Raw genomic sequence first — 18,589 nt, forward strand, 5'->3', positions numbered from 1 at the left:
CCCCCGTTCACCCCCTCCCCTCCCTTCGTCGCTAAGCGATGGTGACGTCACCACGGTGCCTGCTGTGCCAGGCGAGTTGCAGGATGAGGTCACGGGACAGGTGAGGCGATGGGTGAGGCGATGGGTGAGGCGATGGGTGAGGCGATGGGTGAGGCGATGGGTGAGGCGATGGGTGAGGCGATGGGTGAGGCGATGGGTGAGGCGATGGGTGAGGCGATGGGTGAGGCGATGGGTGAGGCGATGGGTGAGGCGATGGGTGAGGCGATGGGTGAGGCGATGGGTGAGGCGATGGGTGAGGCGATGGGTGAGGCGATGGGTGAGGCGATGGGTGAGGAGATGGGTGAGGAGATGGGTGAGGAGATGGGTGAGGAGATGGGTGAGGAGATGGGTGAGGAGATGGGTGAGGAGATGGGTGAGGAGATGGGTGAGGAGATGGGTGAGGAGATGGGTGAGGAGATGGGTGAGGAGATGGGTGAGGAGATGGGTGAGGAGATGGGTGAGGAGATGGGTGAGGAGATGGGTGAGGAGATGGGTGAGGAGATGGGTGAGGAGATGGGTGAGGAGATGGGTGAGGAGATGGGTGAGGAGATGGGTGAGGAGATGGGTGAGGAGATGGGTGAGGAGATGGGTGAGGAGATGGGTGAGGAGATGGGTGAGGAGATGGGTGAGGAGATGGGTGAGGAGATGGGTGAGGAGATGGGTGAGGAGATGGGTGAGGCGATGGGTGAGGCGATGGGTGAGGCGATGGGTGAGGCGATGGGTGAGGCGATGGGTGAGGCGATGGGTGAGGCGATGGGTGAGGCGATGGGTGAGGCGATGGGTGAGGCGATGGGTGAGGCGATGGGTGAGGCGATGGGTGAGGCGATGGGTGAGGCGATGGGTGAGGCGATGGGTGAGGCGATGGGTGAGGCGATGGGTGAGGCGATGGTGAGGCGATGGTGAGGCGATGGGTGAGGCGATGGGTGAGGAGATGGGTGAGGCGATGGGTGAGGCGATGGGTGAGGCGATGGGTGAGGAGATGGGTGAGGAGATGGGTGAGGAGATGGGTGAGGAGATGGGTGAGGAGATGGGTGAGGAGATGGGTGAGGCGATGGGTGAGGCGATGGGTGAGGCGATGGGTGAGGCGATGGGTGAGGAGATGGGTGAGGAGATGGGTGAGGCGATGGGTGAGGCGATGGGTGAGGCGATGGGTGAGGAGATGGGTGAGGAGATGGGTGAGGAGATGGGTGAGGAGATGGGTGAGGAGATGGGTGAGGAGATGGGTGAGGAGATGGGTGAGGAGATGGGTGAGGAGATGGGTGAGGAGATGGGTGAGGAGATGGGTGAGGAGATGGGTGAGGAGATGGGTGAGGAGATGGGTGAGGAGATGGGTGAGGAGATGGGTGAGGAGATGGGTGAGGAGATGGGTGAGGAGATGGGTGAGGAGATGGGTGAGGAGATGGGTGAGGAGATGGGTGAGGAGATGGGTGAGGAGATGGGTGAGGAGATGGGTGAGGAGATGGGTGAGGAGATGGGTGAGGAGATGGGTGAGGAGATGGGTGAGGAGATGGGTGAGGAGATGGGTGAGGAGATGGGTGAGGCGATGGGTGAGGCGATGGGTGAGGCGATGGGTGAGGAGATGGTGAGGAGATGGGTGAGGAGATGGGTGAGGCGATGGGTGAGGAGATGGGTGAGGAGATGGGTGAGGCGATGGGTGAGGAGATGGGTGAGGAGATGGGTGAGGCGATGGGTGAGGCGATGGGTGAGGCGATGGGTGAGGGGATGGGTGAGGGGATGGGTGAGGGGATGGGTGAGGGGATGGGTGAGGGGATGGGTGAGGGGATGGGTGAGGAGATGGGTGAGGAGATGGGTGAGGAGATGGGTGAGGAGATGGGTGAGGAGATGGGTGAGGAGATGGGTGAGGAGATGGGTGAGGAGATGGGTGAGGAGATGGGTGAGGAGATGGGTGAGGAGATGGGTGAGGCGATGGGTGAGGCGATGGGTGAGGCGATGGGTGAGGCGATGGGTGAGGCGATGGGTGAGGCGATGGGTGAGGCGATGGGTGAGGCGATGGGTGAGGAGATGGGTGAGGAGATGGGTGAGGAGATGGGTGAGGAGATGGGTGAGGAGATGGGTGAGGAGATGGGTGAGGCGATGGGTGAGGCGATGGGTGAGGCGGTGGGTGAGGCGGTGGGTGAGGCGGTGGGTGAGGAGGTGGGTGAGGCGGTGGGTGAGGAGGTGGGTGAGGAGGTGGGTGAGGAGGTGGGTGAGGAGGTGGGTGAGGAGGTGGGTGAGGAGGTGGGTGAGGAGGTGGGTGAGGCGGTGGGTGAGGAGATGGGTGAGGAGATGGGTGAGGCGATGGGTGAGGCGATGGGTGAGGCGACGGGTGAGGCGACGGGTGAGGCGACGGGTGAGGCGACGGGTGAGGCGACGGGTGAGGCGACGGGTGAGGCGACGGGTGAGGAGACGGGTGAGGCGACGGGTGAGGCGACGGGTGAGGAGACGGGTGAGGAGACGGGTGAGGAGACGGGTGAGGAGACGGGTGAGGAGACGGGTGAGGAGACGGGTGAGGAGACGGGTGAGGAGACGGGTGAGGAGACGGGTGAGGAGACGGGTGAGGAGACGGGTGAGGAGACGGGTGAGGAGACGGGTGAGGAGACGGGTGAGGAGACGGGTGAGGAGACGGGTGAGGAGACGGGTGAGGAGACGGGTGAGGAGACGGGTGAGGAGACGGGTGAGGAGACGGGTGAGGAGACGGGTGAGGAGACGGGTGAGGAGACGGGTGAGGAGACGGGTGAGGAGACGGGTGAGGAGACGGGTGAGGAGACGGGTGAGGAGACGGGTGAGGAGACGGGTGAGGAGACGGGTGAGGAGACGGGTGAGGAGACGGGTGAGGAGACGGGTGAGGCGACGGGTGAGGAGACGGGTGAGGAGACGGGTGAGGAGACGGGTGAGGCGATGGTGAGGAGATGGGTGAGGAGATGGGTGAGGCGATGGGTGAGGAGATGGGTGAGGAGATGGGTGAGGCGATGGGTGAGGAGATGGGTGAGGCGATGGGTGAGGCGATGGGTGAGGCGATGGGTGAGGCGATGGGTGAGGCGATGGGTGAGGCGATGGGTGAGGCGATGGTGAGGCGATGGTGAGGCGATGGTGTGGCGATGGTGTGGCGATGGTGTGGCGATGGGTGAGGAGATGGGTGAGGCGATGGGTGAGGAGATGGGTGAGGAGATGGGTGAGGAGATGGGTGAGGAGATGGGTGAGGAGATGGGTGAGGAGATGGGTGAGGCGATGGGTGAGGAGATGGGTGAGGAGATGGGTGAGGCGATGGGTGAGGAGATGGGTGAGGAGATGGGTGAGGAGATGGGTGAGGAGATGGGTGAGGCGGTGGGTGAGGCGGTGGGTGAGGCGGTGGGTGAGGAGGTGGGTGAGGAGGTGGGTGAGGAGGTGGGTGAGGAGGTGGGTGAGGAGGTGGGTGAGGAGGTGGGTGAGGAGGTGGGTGAGGCGGTGGGTGAGGCGGTGGGTGAGGCGGTGGGTGAGGCGGTGGGTGAGGCGGTGGGTGAGGCGGTGGGTGAGGCGGTGGGTGAGGAGGTGGGTGAGGCGGTGGGTGAGGAGGTGGGTGAGGAGGTGGGTGAGGCGGTGGGTGAGGAGGTGGGTGAGGAGGTGGGTGAGGAGGTGGGTGAGGAGGTGGGTGAGGAGGTGGGTGAGGAGGTGGGTGAGGAGGTGGGTGAGGCGGTGGGTGAGGCGGTGGGTGAGGCGGTGGGTGAGGAGGTGGGTGAGGAGGTGGGTGAGGCGGTGGGTGAGGCGGTGGGTGAGGCGGTGGGTGAGGCGATGGGTGAGGAGATGGGTGAGGCGATGGGTGAGGCGATGGGTGAGGCGATGGGTGAGGCGATGGGTGAGGCGATGGGTGAGGCGATGGGTGAGGCGATGGGTGAGGAGATGGGTGAGGCGATGGGTGAGGCGATGGGTGAGGCGATGGGTGAGGAGATGGGTGAGGCGATGGGTGAGGCGATGGTGAGGCGATGGTGAGGCGATGGTGTGGCGATGGGTGAGGAGATGGGTGAGGAGATGGGTGAGGCGATGGGTGAGGCGATGGGTGAGGAGATGGGTGAGATGGGTGAGGAGATGGGTGAGGAGATGGGTGAGGAGATGGGTGAGGAGATGGGTGAGGCGATGGGTGAGGCGATGGGTGAGGCGATGGGTGAGGCGATGGGTGAGGCGATGGGTGAGGCGATGGGTGAGGAGATGGGTGAGGAGATGGGTGAGGCGATGGGTGAGGAGATGGGTGAGGCGATGGGTGAGGAGATGGGTGAGGCGATGGGTGAGGCGATGGGTGAGGCGATGGGTGAGGAGATGGGTGAGGAGATGGGTGAGGAGATGGTGAGGTGATGGGTGAGGAGATGGGTGAGGCGATGGGTGAGGCGATGGGTGAGGAGATGGGTGAGGCGATGGGTGAGGAGATGGGTGAGGCGATGGGTGAGGAGATGGGTGAGGCGATGGGTGAGGAGGGGGACGAGGTGAGGTGATGGGGAGAGGTTGATGAGGTTGTGAGGATGGTGAGGAACGAGATGCACAGATTCCAACCTTACTGATATCGATGGCGGTCCGCGGGGCCGCCCCCGTGGTGCCCGAGGGCGGCATCGCCGAGGCGGCGCTTGGGCCTCCACGCGGGCGGTGGCGACCACGAGGACGACTCGTAGACAGCCGCCATCGCTGGGGGGGGGGGTTTCCCGCGCTTTTAGAGACGTGTGACGTCACCCCCCTGCCCCGTTCACCCCCTCCCCTCCCTTCGTCGCTAAGCGATGGTGACGTCACCCCCTTGCCCCCGTTCACCCCCTCCCCTCCCTTCGTCGCTAAGCGATGGTGACGTCACCCCCTTGCCCCCGTTCACCCCCTCCCCTCCCTTCGTCGCTAAGCGATGGTGACGTCACCACGGTGTCTGCTGTGCCAGGCGAGTTGCAGGATGAGGTCACGGGACAGGTGAGGCGATGGTGAGGAGATGGGTGAGGAGATGGGTGAGGAGATGGGTGAGGCGATGGGTGAGGCGATGGTGAGGAGATGGGTGAGGAGATGGGTGAGGCGATGGGTGAGGAGATGGGTGAGGCGATGGGTGAGGAGATGGGTGATGAGATGGGTGAGGCGATGGGTGAGGCGATGGTGAGGAGATGGGTGAGGAGATGGGTGAGGAGATGGGTGAGGAGATGGGTGAGGAGATGGTGAGGAGATGATTGAGGAGATGGGTGAGGCGATGGGTGAGGCGATGGTGAGGAGATGGGTGAGGAGATGGGTGAGGCGATGGGTGAGGAGATGGGTGAGGCGATGGGTGAGGAGATGGGTGAGGCGATGGGTGAGGAGATGGGTGAGGCGATGGGTGAGGAGATGGGTGAGGAGATGGGTGAGGAGATGGGTGAGGCGATGGGTGAGGAGATGGGTGAGGAGATGGGTGAGGCGATGGGTGAGGAGATGGGTGAGGCGATGGGTGAGGCGATGGGTGAGGAGATGGGTGAGGAGATGGGTGAGGCGATGGGTGAGGCGATGGTGAGGAGATGGGTGAGGAGATGGGTGAGGAGATGGGTGAGGCGATGGGTGAGGCGATGGGTGAGGAGATGGGTGAGGCGATGGTGAGGAGATGGGTGAGGCGATGGGTGAGGAGATGGGTGAGTAGATGGGTGAGGCGATGGGTGAGGCGATGGTGAGGAGATGGGTGAGGAGATGGGTGAAGAGATGGGTGAGGTGATGGGTGAGGCGATGGGTGAGGTGATGGGTGAGGAGATGGGTGAGGCGATGGTGAGGAGATGGGTGAGGAGATGGGTGAGGAGATGGGTGAGGCGATGGGTGAGGAGATGGGTGAGGCGATGGGTGAGGAGATGGGTGAGGAGATGGGTGAGGCGATGGGTGAGGAGATGGGTGAGGCGATGGGTGAGGAGATGGGTGAGGCGATGGGTGAGGAGATGGGTGAGGCGATGGGTGAGGAGATGGGTGAGGCGATGGGTGAGGAGATGGGTGAGACGATGGGTGAGGAGATGGGTGAGGCGATGGGTGAGGAGAGACGAGTGGACGGCGGGGGACAAAGCCTGGCTTGATTGCCCCCAGGTGCCAGTGTCCACGTCAACCACACTTCTTAAACCATGGCGGGGCCCTGTCGAAATTGTTGAGGTTCGGCCCCACTGCATTAAAATCCGATGGGGAAAGCGTCGTTGGTTTGTCCACCCCTCCCGGTTGAAGCATTTCGTTGCGCCGCGCGTTCCCACGTCACACACATCATGGGGGCCGAGCGTGCGACGCATCCGACGAGCCGAGTGATGCCTCGTTGGTGCCTAACCCTCAGCGCAGACGTGTCATCCTTCCTGCAGGAGACGTGGGAGTAATGGGGCTGTGAAGGGCACAGTTGCCCGCTGTGGACGCTGAGTCCTCACGGCCCCCCCAGGCATGCCTGCTGACTCACCCGGCCCGCCTGCTGACTCACCCGGCCCGCTTGTCGCCTCACCCGGCCCGCCTGTACCGCCAAGGAAACCGCCCGTCCCCTACGACGGGCCAGCAACACGCACTCGCGCTAAATCTCTGGTGTTTTCATGAGGACCTCGTTCGTTCCCTCACACATATGCGGTCTGGTTGATTGATGCCTTGTGCCGCGTTTTGCTGCGTGTCTGTGGGGGGTACTTACCTTCCATAGCACGGAGATCCTGTTACAATTCGGTTTTCTTTCATTGGCCGTTGGCTTGTTGTTACCGCGTTATGCGTGTTTGCTCGGTGTTCTCGTGTTAATATGTATATATGGTGTGTCCTCGTTGGGGGGGTATTTATGTCGGCATCTTCTTGTTGTGTTTTTGCGAGGCACATGCGTTCTTGCAGTCATGTTTTTTTTTTAATGTTCATTCAATTATTACAGCCAGGGACGGCTGTGGTCTCTGAAGGGGGGGGGGGGGGTGATCTAGAGGTGATTGTCACTCACCATTTGGCAAGTCAGTAGTTCCCCTTAAGGTCGATCGGGGGCAGAAGCAGTACCTCGCCAGAGCACATGTCCATGGTGCCAGAGAGGGGCCAATGGCGGATCCCAGTGAACGGATCCTGGCACACATTCCCTAGGCCCCCGGGTGGGGGGGACCGGGGGAATAATGTCATCTTCCAGGATGGTCCAGAGTGTTCCAGAAGGAAGGCGTGGCTCAGGCGGTGCAAGCCACGGACGAGTATATAAGCCAGAGCACTCAGAGCTCTGGCTCAGTTATCTACACGCGAAGACTGAAGCCCGGGCTGGAGAAGAGGACACTGGACCCCAAGCTCCGATGTCCTTCTAAGGGCCGGAGCTCAGTGAGGCCAGTGGTCAGGGGAGAATAGGTCCCTGGCAGAGAGGACCCTGGACCCCAAGCTCCGATGTCCTTCTAAGGGCCGGAGCTCAGTGAGAAGGTCGGGTCAGATAGCCTCCCTTAGGTCCCAGCCGGAGGACGATAGGTTACGGGTTACCAGTGTTAGGTCCCGCAGAGTCTGGAGGCCATACTTCCCCAGGAATCGGGTAAGGGGACTGTTATACCCCTTGTGTGTTAGGGACCGTGTTGAGAAAAGACAATACATATTGTGTTGCCTCGAAGTTTATTCGTCAATATATACAACACTACACAGGACTTGAGTGGAATTGTTGATGACCGGTACCAAAAGTGTCAGAATCGGCCTTTATAGAGGAGGCTCGTGAAGGACGCTACTGGGCGTTTGGAGGCAGTCTCCATCAACAGCGGATGGCAGAGGAGCAACGCTCACAACAGCAAGTGGAGCGCCGGGCGAATAAATGGCAGAAAGTTGGCAAAGCTGGTGCCTCTGCCAGTCATCTCAGTCAGCCCATGGCACCTGCTGGGTCTGTCCCATTACCTCCTGCCAGCGAGCCATCGAAAAAAGACGGTCACTGCATCGCTTTCAGATGCGTTTCTGTGACTGTCTATAGAACGCTCTTCCGATATTAGGAAACCCCTGGGAGCTATTCACTTTAAATAAACAGTTTGAAAACGGATTAGCTACGTATGGTGCGAAAGAAGTTAAACAGTACATGTAGCCTTTCGATTTAAAGCTTTCGTGACTGCAGGGATTCATCTTCTTGGTTCTTTCGGTAAAGTCACGTAGAATGGAAATAATAAAATAATAAAAATAAAACATAATAAAATAATTCTCACGACGTTTCGGCCACAACGCAGGCAGCCGTCCTCAGGTGAAGAACAGTTCTGTCAAGGAGACAGAGTCTGAATGACAACCCCAGGCTTGGAGCGTCTTTTTTAAGCTGGGATGGAGGGGGGGAGAGCGCCTTGACAAAATAATTAGCATATCAAGAGGAATTTTTTGGTCCCGTCTGTAAAATATGTGGTTCCAGACATACAGTACCCTGGCGGCTACAAACTAAGTTGCCTCTGTGGTAGCAGTTACATTGGAGAAACCAAACGACATGTCTCGGACCGCATCCGTGAACATAAAGCAAACTTAAAACACGGTAGGACAAACACCTCAGCCGTGGCAGATCACTGTTACAATTCAGTGGGCTCACATGATATTGACTTCTCCAAGACAGAGGTTCTCTGCAAGCCATCTGGCTACCATGAGAGATTCGTTCATGAGGCGATCACATATACAAACAGAGACAATTTCAACCGAGAAGATGGATTCTGGCTTAGCAATCATTGGAAGGACGTAATAAACCATTTCGGATCTTAACTAATTGTGTTCACGTTTACGGTGACTTTCAGACCGCGTTCCACTCACTGGCATTGTATTCTCCGCAGGGAATGGATTCTTTGCTCCGCTGCAAGTTTCCCTCCCCCTACTCTCCCATTGACATATTTCGTTGCTTTCTCTTAGGATCTTTCACACGACGGTCAATGGTACAGTGTATAATAACAAATAGAAAAATGTATATGCTTAATACAATGTACAAAGCAATATATAGTATCGTAATTGTATAGTGAATATACAGCAGTATGATATACATTAGGGTGGGTAGAATAATACATAGTGTAATATTACAATGTATATAGTTTATAGCAATACAGTATATAATTTAATGTTGGGTTTGTCTATGGCAGTATATAGTACGGTGTAGACTCGTGTGATGTAAGAGAATAAAGTTTAGATGGAAGCATATTATATATTTTTTACGATGTAGAATTGTAATGTATTACTTACTGTTAGTAACTCAGCTTATTGTAGAGTATATTTAGCATACTGATGATACTATGTAGTTTATACTTTCGTTGTTTACGTGGTGGTTTTAGTTACTGCAGCTACATACTATTAACACTTCTTCCCCTCCCTTTGATGCTGCTAATCCTGCATAATGCACGGGCATAAGTAGTACTAATCACATTCCTGCATTTCCCAGATCCCCTCCCTTTGATGCTGCTAATCCTGCATAATGCATGGGCATAAGTAGTACTAATCACATACCTGCATTTCCCATATCCCCTCCCTTTGATGCTGCTAATCCTGCATAATGCACGGGCATAAGTAATACTAATCACATACCTGCATTTCCCATAAATATGCTAAATTCCTCTTGATATGCATATTATTTTGTCAAGGCGCCCTTTCCCCCCCTTCCAATCCAGCTTATATATAGTCTCCAAGCACGTGTGCTGTTTCATTCAGACGCTGTCGCCTCGACAGACCTGGTTTTCACCTGAGGACGGCTGCTTGCATTGTGGCCGAAACGTCGTGAGAATTATTTTATTATGTTTTATTTTTATTATTTTATTACTTCCTTTCTACGTGACTTTACCGAAAGAACCACGAAGATATCAAGAGGAATTTAGCATATTTATGGGAAATGACAGACCTGTTCTTCATTTGAGGACAGCTGCTTGCGTTGTGGCCGAAACGTCGTGAGAATTATTATGTTTTATTTTTATTATTTCCATTCTACGTGACTTTACCGAAAGAACCAAGAAGATGAGTACATGTAGCCGTAAGATGCACCTAGCCTGGCACAAGCGCTGTGGTGACGTCACCACCACTGAGTGGCGAACGGCAGCTCTCTTGGAAATCAATTGTCGTCGGCTTCGAATCGATTCAAGTGTTGTTAATCGATGTCTCCCCACTCGCGTCATCACGCCGAGATGGCGTGCAAGCGGTTGTTTTCCGCCTCCGGGACAAAAAATGAAGTGATCTTGTCATACGCTCAAATGTTTTGAAAGGACGTTCTCAGAGTTTGAAAATATTCAGTTGAGTCATATCGAATTACAATTTACGTTAACTCCAAAGTCGCATTCAATGTTACAAAAGTAGTGCGCACAACCTGCTGGGGTGGGGGTGTGGCAAGGCGCTGTGTGAGGCGCCGCTCGCCCATTGATCGGGACTCGATGCGTGACGTCGCCGCGCGGTTGGTTGCCGGAGAGACGCGGGGCGAGTGGAGACAGCGGTGCAGGTAACAGTCAACTAAAACTATTCAAAACTATATTCAGTATGTTTTATATTTTACCAGCTAAGGCTCCACACTGAGCTGTATTATAGCTCTTTTTCAGAATCGACCTGACTACCACATTATACCTCAACGGAAGTGGCGTATCATCGCGTGTAAATTTATAGCAGCCAAACGCGCGTTGATTCTTAATGTGGAGGGGAAAACCCGGAAAAAAATCCACGCGAACACGGGGAGAGAGAGAGACACGCAAACTCAAAATATACAGCCGAAGTCGGGGTTGGGATAGAACCGACGACCTCCTGTATACCAAGCGACGTAGCTACCATATCGCCAGCGCGTCCACACACGCGGTGCGACACGAGAACACCACGGGCAGTGAGCGTCCCGCATCAGTCAGAGCCAGAATTGTGTGTGCGTGGGGAGGGGTAGCGTCGTGGTTAGCGGTCCTGGGCCTCTCCTAGGTCGACTCGGTTTCAATGTAAGAACCTGGTACGGTGTGTAGAAACATCGCCACTGGGAGACAAACGCGGTCGCGCGTGGTGTTGGCCGCCCCCTCGTGTGGCCTTCGTGGGTGCTGCTCGCTACCAGCACTTGCCCCGACAGTCTGTTAAGGCGACATGGAGGATCTTTTTTGCGTGCTACCAGATTTTGATTGGCGAATGGACGCTCTGTTCGAATCGGGTCAACCTCGACACCTGTAAATACGCGACACACAAATGAGCACTCGTCGACAGTGGAAATTGCTACTAACCATTTAGAAAGTTTCAGCTGTGGTTTCTTCCAAATCGGACTGCTGATGGAGACACTGAATGTCAAAACCGGTCCAGAGTTTGCTTGCGTTGAACCCATGCTGTCTGAGATGCGCTCCCAAAAGGCCGATATACATAGTTGTTTTGTACGTAGAGGGACATATATATGTGCAGGAGGCGTGTAATGTCTTTTGTTACAGCAGAAATCCAATAATTCGCGATGTGGTAATCTACAAATCCCTGTAATTCGGGGATTTGTGATTCGCGATTTGCTTCCGTAATCCAGCAATGTCGTCTTTTGGGTTTGTATCAGTATAGACTAGCTGTGCTCACGCGATCTGTTAGGAAGTATTTAGCATGTATTTACTTGGATATCAAGTATCATAAATACAACACCGGTACAGCATAACATAACGGTGGTCACTCTTTGGTTCTTTCGGTAAAGTCACGTATAAAGATAAAATAATAAATTAAATAATAACATACAGGTATAAATGAGAACCTCATTTGCCAGTAAAAATATGATAATTGGTTTTTTACCCTTCTATCTGGCAACAAAACTGACACCTTTTTTATCAACTTCAAGGACAGTGCACATTATCAGAGTTATGTCTTTTGTTTGTATTATGACTGCAGGTATTGCGGTCTATGCAAACATGACTCCTTGTAAAAAGGTGTCAGTTTTGTTGCCAGATAGAAGGGTAAAAAACCAATTATCAGGTATAAATGAAATAGCAACAAAAATCTAACCAGAAAACTATAAACATATAAGCAGACAGATATCACCAAGATACAGATGTAGTGGTGATACGCGCTGGGTGTATATGTCGTGTGCCAGCGCGTATGTACGGGTGTGTGTGTGGTGACGCGCGCTGACGGGGAGGAGCAGGCGTCAGTGCGCGGGTGGGGGTAGTGCTGCTGATTGGCTGTGTGCCGGTGACGCGCCCAGAGGGAGTGATCGGGTAGCAGCGCGGTGTGATTGGTCGGGGAGTGGAAACACGCGCTGAGCGGAACCGGATCGTAGGGATAGCGCGTGGGGATTGGGTAACTGAGGAGCGGTGCCGACGTTGAGGTCCGCATCCGCTCCGTCTCCCGGGAAGAAGGGGTATATAAGGTGATGCACAGAGGAGCAGGGGGCAGAAGTGGAACCATCTAAGAATGAAGACGAAGGTGCAGAGATAGAGCCCGGAGAGGAGAGTAATGGAGAGTAGAGGAGAGTACGGTATAGTGTGTAGCCAGCGAGAGAGAACGGTCTACACGAGCTGAGTAATGTATAGTGTGTAGCCAGCGAGAGAGAACGGTCTACACGAGCTGAGTAATGTATAGTGTGTAGCCAGCGAGAGAGAACGGTCTACACGAGCTGAGTAATGTATAGTGTGTAGCCAGAGAGAGAGAACGGTCTACACGAGCCGAGTATGCATACGGTGTAGCCAGAGAGAGAGGAAGGTCTACACGAGCCGAGTATGCATACGGTGTAGCCAGAGAGAGAGATGCAAAGTCTACACGAGGCGAGTGGAGAGTGTAGCAGAGGCGCAGAGTCTACACGAGGCGAGAGAGGAGTGTAGCCGAGGCGCGGAGTCTACACGAGGCACAGAGAGCCAGCAGCACAGAATCCAGAGTCAAGAGAAGCGCATTGTGAAGAAGAGAGGCCACGCGTTGTATTGTTACAAGTCAAGATTTAATAAAAGAAGTGTGTTCCCGTCAAGGAGTTTCCTGCCGTCATTTCCAATACTTCATCTGGCGTCAGAAGTGAAACGGGCTTCCAAGTATGGAGACGAGGAAGACCCGTAGGACCCACGGGATTGACCGCGAGGAAGACCTGGACGACTCGGGGCCGCTGGTGGCGGGGGGTGAGGAAGAGGACTTGCCCACGCTGCAGGGTCCGTCGACGGCGCCGGCCGAGCGACCGGGGACCGACGCCGGGCTTCGTGAGGCGCACTCCCGACTGGCGGAGCTGCTGCTCGCCGCCGCGTCCATCTTGGCGGAGATCAGCTCGTCGGGAGGAGCGGGGACGGTGGGGGACATTTTACAAGGTCGCCCCGCAGATTCCCGCCAAAACGAATGGGGGATTCCCGCCATTGCGCCTGGGCCTACTTTTGGCGGGAACGGCGAGCGCCACGTGGTGGTGGGTTCCCAAGCGCGCGCATCGACGTCATCAGCGCGCGAGGGGGTCCGCCATCTTACGTCTGCTGCTGGAGCCGCCATCTTAGACACCGACGGACAGGCGGAGAGGAACCACGAGGCGGATGACTTCATTTTTCAGCAGCGCCTGCCCACGTTGTCAGCCTTCAAGGCGGAAGGCGGAGACTGGGGCCAATTTCAGCGAAGGTTTTTGGCGCATCAAGAGATGTCAGCGTGGTCCGATGCTACGGCGCTGCGGGCATTGCCCGCCATGCTGGACGACGATGCGCTCGCGGCCTTCAGGGCTGCACGGAAGTCGGACCGCTCCACGCTGAAGGATGCGCTGGGTTTGTTGGCCAGGGTCTACGGGCCTCCCTCTACGTGCCGCCATCAGTTCTACGCAAGACGGAAAGCGGCCACGGAGACCGCGCTGGCCTATCGCACGGCGTTGCTGGCTCTTGCTGATGCTGTGTTCCCTCGGATGGACGAGGAGGGCCAAGACGCGATGGTTTTGGAGCAGCTGCTCAAGTTGGCGCAGGACCTGGGGGTCCCTATCAACACAGCTGACGAGATTGATATTTCTTCTTTGAGAGTCGCCACGAGTATTCAAGCGCACGAGGCCCTACAACGGAAGCAAGGCGTTGATTGCAACGCTGCTGTCGTCGCAGCCCCGGGTTTGGTGGTCGCCGAACCCCAAGTCGTCAGCCCACGAGAGGAGGCGTTCGCCACGGGACGACCAGGGGACTGGAGGCCGGGGGCCCGGTCGCCTCTGCGATCGGGCCGAAAGTCGGAGCAACCAAGATCTACTCCGACCCTCGTCACGTGCTATAACTGCGGCCTCCGGGGCCACGTGGCGTCCGGGTGCCGCGCTCCGCGGCAGCGCGCCATGGGAGCTCGGCTGGACGACGACCGAGAGCCCAAGTCATCTCTACAATCCCCGGCAAGTCGCGGCACCTCACACGCTCGGCCTGTTTATTCGGCACACATGGGACGCCGCGTTGCGGCGGAGGAGGGCCGGTTAAGGTTCGGGGATTCAGTTCGGCGAGGGGGGTTCGGCCGGGACCAGGGAGACATTGAATGGGCGGAATTGGGGCATAGAATTGTGGCTGCTTCGGCGGGTTCGTCCGTTGTTACGGGATCTATTGATGGGGTTGAGATTAGGGTGTTAGTGGACACGGGGGCATCGGCAACTATTATATCGGACCTCATTTATAATATTCTTCCGGTCCAATGTCGTCCGCTGCTTCCAGTGGATGTGCCATTTTACGCCGCTAATGGGGGATCGTTGGGCATTATCGGTCAGGTTAGGGCGTCCATTTGCATTGGAGATATCAAATTGTCGGGACCCGTTTTCGTTTCGTCTTCTTTGGCAGTTCCGTGTCTTTTGGGCACTGACTTTTTGGCTAAAATGCCCATTAAAATTCTTATCGATCAACGATGCATTGAACTGCCATCGGGTCGCCGGATTTCATTTTTGACGGGCCCTACTGACATTCGGACGGCGTGCGCTACGATACAAGCGGTGGCGACGCAGACAGTGCAAGTGCCCCCGGGTTCACAGATGTTGATTCCCCTCCGGTTGCGGAAACCATGGGTGAGGGAGGCTTCGGGACAGAGTATGCTTTTGGGTCCTTCTAACAAGGCTGTCGGGGGTCTTGATTTATCGGTGGCTCACACTTTGGTGCGGGCTGACAGGGATCCGTTTGTGATGGTTTTGAACGCGGGGTCGCGACCAGCTGTCATTCCGCAGGGCACCGTGCTGGCTCACGCGGCGCAGGTCCCTGGGGATGATGGGTTGGTTGCGCAGGTGGGCTCGAGCCCCGCGTGGAACGTTGAGCCAAGGGAAGACCTTGAGTGGGTCCATTCGTTATGTGCCGCCTCGGACGATTTGTCGGCGGCGCAGTTGGGTGCGCTGCGCGAGTTGCTCATTGAATTCTCTGATGTATTCAGTAAACATAAGTATGACATTGGGTGCACGGATTTGTTGCACCATCACATTGAAACGGGCGATGCGGCGCCGGTCAGGCTAAATCCCTTCCGACTGAGTCCCGTGGAGAAGGAACATGTTCAGTCGGCTGTTAACGATATGCTAGAAGCCGATATTATTTCGCCCTCCTCTAGCCCGTGGGGAGCGCCTATTGTGCTGGTTAAGAAGCAGGACGGGTCCCTGCGATTCTGCGTTGATTTCCGTCGCCTGAATAAGATCTCTGTGGCTGACGCGTATCCGCTCCCCAGGATGGATGAGTCCCTCGATGCTTTGTCTGGTGCGCGATATTTTTCGACTCTTGATTTGTTATCGGGGTTTTGGCAGTTGCCGCTCGACGAAGAGTCGAAACCTAAGACAGCATTTCGGACTCCAGGGGGGCTGTTCCAGTTTAACCGGTTACCCATGGGACTTCACTCCTCTCCAGCGACGTTTCAGCGACTTATGGAGCTGGTTTTGTCGGGCTTGCAGTGGGATACATGCTTGATTTATATGGACGATGTCATTGTTTTCAGTAAAACGTTTGAAGAACACCTCCGGCGATTGAGAGGGGTGTTCTTGCGAATGCGATCGGCTAAGTTGAAATTTAAACCGGCCAAATGTCACCTCCTTCGTAGGTCGGTTAGATACTTGGGTCACATTGTCGATTCTTCGGGGATCTCCACCGATCCCGCGAAGACGGATTGTGTCGGTTCGTGGCCGACACCTACGTCCGTTTCCGACGTGCGTAGTTTCATCGGGTTTGCTTCTTATTATCGGCGGTTCGTTGAGCACTTCGCCACTATTGCAAAACGCTTGCACGCTCTAACGGCGAAGGGAGTGAAGTTCAAATGGGGACCGGAGGAGGAGGCCGCGTTTCGCTCCCTCCGGGACGCCTTGGTGGGTGCCCCACCCTTGTGTTATCCCGATTTTGCCAGTCCCTTTTTGCTGGACACGGATGCTAGCAACACGGGCATTGGGGGGGTGCTATCCCAAGTCGTTGGGGGTGTCGAAAGAGTTGTCGCCTACGGTAGTAGGGTGTTGTCTCCGGCGGAGCAGCGCTACTGTGTCACCCGTCGCGAGCTGCTTGCCATTGTTTTTTTGTGCAGCAGTTTAGGCCATATCTTTATGGTCGTCACTTTACAGTCCGAACGGACCACGCGGCGCTACAGTATTCATTGAGGGTCGCCCAGCCCTCGGGCCAGTTGTCGCGTTGGTTGGAAGTCCTCCAGGACTATCAGTTTACGACTACGTACCGTAAGGGGTTGCGACACACGAATGCCGATTGCTTGTCGCGGTTGTTGCCTTGTGATGAATGCGCGTGTTTGTCGGGATCGGCGCGCTGTAAACCGACGCTTGCGGGGGAGATGGGAGCACTGGCTGCGACAGCGGGCGCACCGATCGTGGATGATTCCACTGCCTCTCAGGGTCGGGACTCGCTGCTCTCGCTGTCGCTCAGCGAATGGGGCCACCTCCAGATGGCGGACAGCTCGCTGCTAGCATTGCGCCGCAAGGTTGGGGGTCCCGAGGGGGACCAGGAGCGTACCGGCTCCTATGTACTTGAGCAGGGAGTGTTATTGAAATGGGACAGTTTGTCCCGGCGGAACGCACTCGTGGTGCCTTCCGCTGTGAGGGGGAGGGTTGTCTTGGCGGCACACGAACGCCTCTTGCACTTGGGAGTTAACAAGACGCTTGCCCTGCTTCAGCGTGACTATTACTGGCCGGGAATGGGAAGTGATGTGGTGCATATTCTGAAGGGGTGCGTTGAGTGCGCCAGGCGTAAACCACCGGCCGTGGCAGCTAATCCACCGCTGCAATCTATTCAGGTCTCGCGTACCAACGAGCTCGTTGCACTCGATATTTTGGGGCCCTTCCCAGTCACGCCGAGAGGGAATAAATATTTGTTAGTGGGGGTCGAATACTTTACCCGATGGCCTATGGCGTGGCCTCTCGCTAACCAGTCGGCAGCGGCTGTGACGGATGCCTTCGTCCAGGGCTATGTCCTGGACAAGGGGGCTCCCGAACGCCTGCTGACCGACCAAGGTAAAAATTTTTCGAGTAAATTGTTGCAAGAGGTGTGCGATCTGTTGGGTACCAAGAAGGTGCGTACCTCCCCGTACCACCCGCAGACTGACGGGATGGTGGAGAGACTCCACAAAACCTTGACTTCCATGCTGTGCCAGCAGGTGTGCGAGGCACATGTAGATTGGGACCTGCAGGTCCCGGGAGTCCTTGCCGCGTATAGAATGGCCCCCCATGCAGCTACGGGGTTTTCCCCATTCTATTTGATGTACGGTCGGGAAGCTGACCCGCCAATAGAAACGCAACTTGGCCTGTCCGCTCCACGAACTAATTCTAATTTGGCAGAACATATTAAGTTTAATATTCACAAGCTGACAGAGGCGAGGGAGGCCGCACGGCTTAATTCGCGGGCTCGCCAAATTGCTAATGAACGGTTGCGGGCACGGAAGGTGTCCATGCACGAATGGAAACCAGGTGCCAGGGCCTGGCTGCATTGCCCTCAGGCACCCTTGGCTACGTCGCCTAAATTGTTGAGACCGTGGAGGGGACCCGTGGAGGTCGTGCGCGTTGCACGGCCCCAGTGCGTTCAGATAAAGTGGGGAAAGCGCCGTTGGTACGTTCACCCCTCCCGACTGAAACCGTTCTCGCCTCCATATGGCCTCCCCGTGTGTCGTGATGGCCGGGCGTGTGACGTGACCGGCGACCCAGAGGGGGAAATGTCTCTGCCTGATCCACACGTATTTTCGCCTGATCTGCTCCCAGGTGTCTCGGAACTGACAGCTGCCGATCACCGGCGGCCGGATCTCCGCGGCGGGGCCGGCCCTTTCAGGCCCGTTCCGCGCCGTCTGGAGCAGCCGGAACCGCCGGACGGTCGTCAGTGTCCCGCCCCATACGATGGACCAGCCAGACGGACTCGCGCCAGGTCGTGCTACTTTGCATGACCTGCCTCGTGAGGAGTCGGGGCAGTTGGAGCGCCTCGTCACTGCGTGTAGTCGCAGGGACGTGGGGCGCGTTCGTTTCGAATTTGCTCGTATCGTGTTATTGTTGACTTTTCGTGTTCATTGTCAATCTGTACATAGTTATTCTTGTTGTTGTTGTTGTTGTGTTATGTTACGGGGCACACTCGGGGGGTTACGGATTTTTTTTTTTGTTGGTTGTCGGTTTATCGTCGCGGTTGGTTGTTGTTAGCAGCCGGGCCGGCTGCGAGCTATGTGGGAGGGGGTGATGTAGTGGTGATACGCGCTGGGTGTATATGTCGTGTGCCAGCGCATATGTACGGGTGTGTGTGTGGTGACGCGCGCTGACGGGGAGGAGCAGGCGTCAGTGCGCGGGTGGGGGTAGTGCTGCTGATTGGCTGTGTGCCGG

At 56.4% G+C, this 18,589-nt stretch overlaps 1 long non-coding RNA gene across 2 annotated transcripts in view; it reads left to right on the plus strand.

Moving 5' to 3' along the window:
- The first annotated feature begins 10,333 nt into the window (after positions 1 to 10,333).
- Positions 10,334 to 18,589, plus strand: part of LOC144950883 (uncharacterized) — a 192,594-nt gene continuing 184,338 nt past the window's right edge. Inside the window, exon 1 of one of the 2 annotated variants that reach the window (XR_013640416.1) lies at positions 10,334 to 10,372. This is a non-coding gene — a long non-coding RNA (uncharacterized LOC144950883). The remainder of the gene's footprint in view (positions 10,373 to 18,589) is intronic. The other variant, XR_013640417.1, reaches the window with a different exon arrangement.

The sequence above is a fragment of the Lampetra fluviatilis genome, chromosome 59, assembly GCF_964198595.1.
Source record: "Lampetra fluviatilis chromosome 59, kcLamFluv1.1, whole genome shotgun sequence".
NCBI classification, from domain to species: Eukaryota; Metazoa; Chordata; class Hyperoartia; order Petromyzontiformes; family Petromyzontidae; genus Lampetra; species Lampetra fluviatilis.